The sequence below is a fragment of the Oryx dammah genome, unplaced genomic scaffold (assembly GCF_014754425.2).
Source record: "Oryx dammah isolate SB20612 unplaced genomic scaffold, SCBI_Odam_1.1 HiC_scaffold_2, whole genome shotgun sequence".
In the NCBI taxonomy this organism is placed as follows: domain Eukaryota; kingdom Metazoa; phylum Chordata; class Mammalia; order Artiodactyla; family Bovidae; genus Oryx; species Oryx dammah.
Window position 1 is genome coordinate 40958294 of NW_024070186.1, and position 5693 is coordinate 40963986.

The following is a 5693-nucleotide window of genomic DNA, read 5'->3' on the forward strand; positions in this document are numbered from 1 at the left end:
TGACCTTGGCTGTGATTCTTTGTATTTGCCTATCTCTCTAGATTAGGGGTGATTCTTTGCCCTGTGACCTCAGTTCTCTAATGGAACAAATGAAAAAGTTCTTAGTTTTGCAGATGTTTGGAATTTATCTTTTTATGAAGATAATGTGATGACTTACAAGGTCTTTGCATCCTGAAGCTTACTCTAAAAGATTTATGTTAAATTTCCATCTTGATAAATTGATGGTTTTGAGTGTATATTCCAGATTGCTGTGGAAGCCTTTGAATATGTGGTTCTTGATCAGCTCTTGCACTGGAATTGGGGGAAATGTAGGCCATTAATTGAATGAGTTTCCTCTTGGAGGGTGAACTGGTGCCTCTAGGCTCTAGGACCTAGATGGAAGAACCACTTCATACATGAGAAATCCATGCTTCTTGCAGAGCACAGCCTGGGACCCTGAAAACCAACCAGGAACCTCAATTTCCCCTAAAATTGTAATAAAGAATTTTTGAAGGTTTTTCTGAGTCATAAAATTATTTCTTACCAAAGAAAGAAAGAGAGTGAAAAGAAAGAAGATGATCACATCAATGTGGCTCATGTTTTTATCTTCATGTTTCTACATAGTGTATAGAACATTTTGGGCACCCCCTGGTGGCTCAGCAAAAAAGAATCTGCCTTTCAGTGCAAAAGATGCAGATTCTATCCCTGGCTTGGGAAGATGCCCTGGAGAAGGAAATGGCAACCCACTCCTGTATTCTTGCCTTAGAAATTCCAAGGACAGAGGAACCTGGTAGGCTACAGTACATGGGGTCAAAAAGAGTCACAGATGGGACTTAGCCACTAAACAACAAAACAACATAGAACATTTTGGTATACAGTTATGCATACTCTTTTAATGTCTTTTTCTGCTATTACTGACATTTGTGCTAGGTTTTTCAGTTTTAATTCACTGATTTATTTATTCACTATGGGGTTTCTAATGTCCACATATTTACATGCTGAGTTATTTTGTATTGGATATCCAAAATTGTAAATCTTACCTTTCTGTATACTGGATATTTTCGTTTTAAAAAGTCTGATTCTTCAGATCTTGCTTTTAAGATTTGTTAGATAAAACCAGAGTAGTGTTCTGTCTGGGGCTAATTATTTCCCGGTCCTAGGGGAAGACCCTCTGTGTCCTCTATTTAATAGCCCATGAATCTTGAACTTTTCCAGTGTAGTTCTTAGAACAGACAAGATTCCTAACCCTCTGTGAGCACTGGGTCACTCTTTAATCATTTCTGGTAGTCTTTTTCTGTGCCCCAGGTATGATCCCCACATACAATGTGCCAGTCAGTATTCAAGGAAGCCAGCTACAGATCCATGAAGTTCTTTTTCTGAGCTACGTTCCCAACTATGATTTTCTGTCCTGTGAATTGTAGGCATCTTGGTGTCTAAAGACTCCTTCCTCTGTGTCTTCACTTAGGGACCACCAGACTTCTTTCCCTCCTCTATGTCACAGAAAACTCTCCCAAGGCAGGAAGCTAGGGCAATCACATTCCTCATCTGTTAGGAATTACTCTCTTTTTCCTGATCTTCAGTGTTTTGCAAACTATTGTTTCATAAATTTCCAAATTGGGTGGGGGCGGGGGAGGTTGTGTGAATTAGGAGGGAGAGTAGATTTGTCATATTCATCTATTTTGGCCAGAAAAAGAATAGAATTCTAAATGTTTTTTAAAATACATTTCCAATTTTTTGGTAAACATTGATTTGTAATATTTATAATTTTACACTTTATTCCCATAAGCTTGCTAAATTTTCATTTCCAGAAGATATATTCTTTTGGATTCTCTGTATTAATGAATCACTTAAAAAAACCAGATTTTCTTTCTTGTTTTCAATCTTGATGCCTGTCAACAATGTTCAGTGAAAAGTCAATAAAGAAAAGGAAATTTTATTTGGGCTAAAGTGAAGACTATAACCCAAGAGAGAGACTCTCAGAAACTTCTGAGCACTGTTCTGCCAGTTAGAAGTTGAACGCATAGTCGTATATGATTTTGAGACAAAGGATTGTGCATCAACATGACATACTGATATTTTACATAAAGTTCACTGAGGATATATAGCATAGGTTAGCTGGTACAAAGTGAGTAGCAAGTCACCATGACCTCCTGTAGAGTTGGGAAAGAATGCTGGTTTTTTTTATGAATGTATATATCTAGGGTGTGCAGAAAGGGGAAAAAATGATCTTGATGGTAAGCAGGTACTTCTATCTTTGAGAGGTTTGGTTAATGTGGAAAGCAGATGCATACTGCACATGAGGGTGAGAAAGAGGAGGCCTGGATGGATACAGAAAATGTTTAATTTTTTTCTTGTCCTGCCTTCAAATGCAAATTTTATTTCATCATGTCTCGAATCATTGGACTTATTTCACTGGCTAAATCCCTCTGTAAAAAAAAGTGGTGGGAATGGATATCCTTGTTTCATATCCTTTCTGGTTTCTTCTTGCCTGCTGGTATTTCTCTCTGGGATTATTTTGGCTTTTTCTGAAGAAGGCTTCTTAGTATTTCTTGTAATGTGAATCTGCTGGTGACAAATTGTGTTATCTTTGTCTTTATTTACCCCCTTTAAGGATATATATGTTTTTTCATGTATAGAATTTTATATTGGCAGCTCTTTTTTTATTTTCAATACTTCTCAGATTTTGTTGTCTTTTCTTCAGTGTCATTTGCTTGGTATGTAATACCACCCGTATTTTTTCTTGCTGTTTCCTTCAATAATATGATGTCCCCTTCATTAGTTTTCTTTAATGTTTGTGTTAGTCTCTATTCCTGTGTAATAAGTTACCACAAATTTAATTTAATGGGTTAAGTCAATTCAAACATTTCAGAACTTTTTGGATCTTGTATGGTATGGGTGGGTTCACACATTTGAGTTTTATATTGCTTAAATCAAGGTCTTGGTTAGAATTGAGCTTTTCTGAGCTTAGGGTCTTCCTTCAACTTCTTTTAAGTTGTTGTCTGAGTTGAGTTATTTATGGTTGTAGGACTTACCCATTTTCTTGCAAGCTGTTGACTGGGATCCACTGAATATTTAGAATCTGCCCCATTGGTTGACATTGGACCTCTGCGTATTCATGTCAGTAATTGAAAGTTTGAGGTCAATTGATTTGGAGCCTTAATAACATTGACCAAATTCTTTCTTATTAATATTCACATTGGTACTTGACTGAATAGGATAAGTTGTTTATACACCAGTAACCAAAAACCCCAGATAGTCATCTTAGAGTTCCAATTTCAAGGTTTTTGTCTTCATCTTTGATTTTCAACAGTTACAACTATGATGTGACTCTATGTGTTTTCCTTTGTATTTATACTGTCATCAGTTCACTGAGCTGTTTGACTTGTGAGCTCATGTCTTTCATGAATTTTAGAAATTTCTCATCCAACATCTATTCCAGTATGTTTTTCCCCATTTATTATTTCCTGTCCTCTTGGGAATCTTCAAACATATTTTAGACCATTTGATGTTGCACACATGCCTAATTTATATTGCCGTATCTTTATGTTCATGTCTTTTTCTTAGTTCACTCAATTAATCTTTTATATCATTTTATTTTTAATTCTAGAATAACTGTTTATAATCTTTTGATTTACCTATGATGAATTCAACACTTTTATATGTTTCTCCATTTTAACTAATTTCTTTAACATATTTAAAATAGTTATTATAACATCTTTCTCTGTTGTTGTGAATTCCACCATCAGAGCTGTCTGTGAGTCTGATTTATTCATTGAATTTTTGTGTATGTGTGTGTACTAGATTGTGTTTAAAAGAATCTTTGAAAATGAAGTAATTTTTATTTATGTATTTATTTTTTAATTGAAGGATAATTGCTTTACAGAAAGTTGTATTTTATTTTTATTACAAAGAATGAACATACCTATATCTATCTTTTGTAGCAAGTGTGAGGGTTAATTACTTCAAACCAATCAGGAATTGACCTGAGTTGTGACTACATAATATCATTAATCAGTTTCAATTCACATCTGTTTTCTACAGTTTTGATATTTAGCTCTGTCTCTTGTGCTTGGCAGATACCTCTTTCCAGCAGAAATGTCTCATACAACCATTAGAAACATTGGGAAATATTTCTCTGCTTTCAACCTGCTTACCAGCCTCCCTCACCACCACATCCATGAGGGAAAAATCAACAATCAAGGAAAACTATTTCTGCATTTGAAGCTCTTCCATATTGCAATAAAGCATATGAATTCATGTCTTTATCAAGAATCCTTTTTTTAATGTAAGAGATTAAGTTTCAGAATGTAGAAAGAATTTATATATTTTTTTCTATTTGATAGCATAGTCTGTCATTTAGAAATCAAGAGAAAAAGTTAGCCACTAGGGAGAAGAGCAGGGCCAATGAGGTTTCGAAGAAGATGGGAAAGAATGAGTGTGCAAAATTAGACTGATATTTCAAAATGTTGACTTTTCCACTAGCCTTTTGGCAGCCTTCTTATCCTCTTCCACCCATGTGGTTCTTATTCTTCAACTGTTTTAGAATAATTATCTTTATCTCTTTCAGTCTGATGCTTAGATAGATAATAAGGCAGGGTGGTAGCAAGAAATGACAGTATGGGGATAAAACAACAATTACAGTAAGAATAATAACTTCAGTTGCAAAATGAATGGAGAAACGGGAGAGGCCCCAAATTAACTATTTTATGAAAAAATTCCCCAAAAATGGTCTTAAGGAAAATGGAAGTCAGAAAGATAGTTCAAAAAAAGATCCACAAAGGGATGGATAAATGCCAGATTTTTCTGTTTTCTAACCATTTTGTCCAGTACATAGCATATATAAGATATGTGATAAATATTTGTTTAATCAATACATAATTTTTGCATGATCATCCAACTAAATAGATTGAAAATGTTCACTTTCAATGTAAGTAAACACTTTATAAGTGTTTCTGGGCTGGATGAATTAATTCTGCCAAGAACACTAGGTTCCACTCTTCTTGTCTAAAGATCAGTTGATCAAAATGGATTTTAATTTTGTAATAATGTATGACAAAGGTATTAGCCTTGAGTGTGACTAAATATTACCTGACAGGTTTTGGTTTTTTTTCTGTGTGTATGTGTGCGTGTGTGTGTTTTTTTTAATCTTTTTTTTTTCCTTTACACTATTCAATAGTTTGTCTTTTTTTAGTCATCTTTTTTACACATAGTATAAAGTATACATGTCAGTCAAAATCTATCAGTTTATCCCACTCCTTCCTCCCCCTCTTGGTGTGTAAATGTTTGTTCTCTATGTCTGTGTCTCTATCTCTGTTTTGCAAAGAGATTCAAGTGCTTCACATTAATCTTTGTAAAATAATAATAGGAGAAACAGACTTTATGGTTTATCTGTTTAGACTCAGTAAAATTTATTGTGCTGAGTCAATGATAGTGTCACAAGATGAAAGAGCTTCTGCCAATGTTCTAAATTCTTCGCTATTCTGTCTGCATGTTTGATAAGACATATTGTGAAGTGTGTTTCAGGTAGAGTGTGTGTGTAACTGCTGAACCAGTTACAACTGGTCATTGTTAATCTTGGAATTGAATGTTAGGTCAGCATGGTTAACATAGTCAGATTACTTGAGAGACTCTGTCATGTACCTTTGTCCTACTACTTAGCATTTTAGTATATATACGGGGACATTGTATCATCACTATCCAGAGGTTGTGAAAAG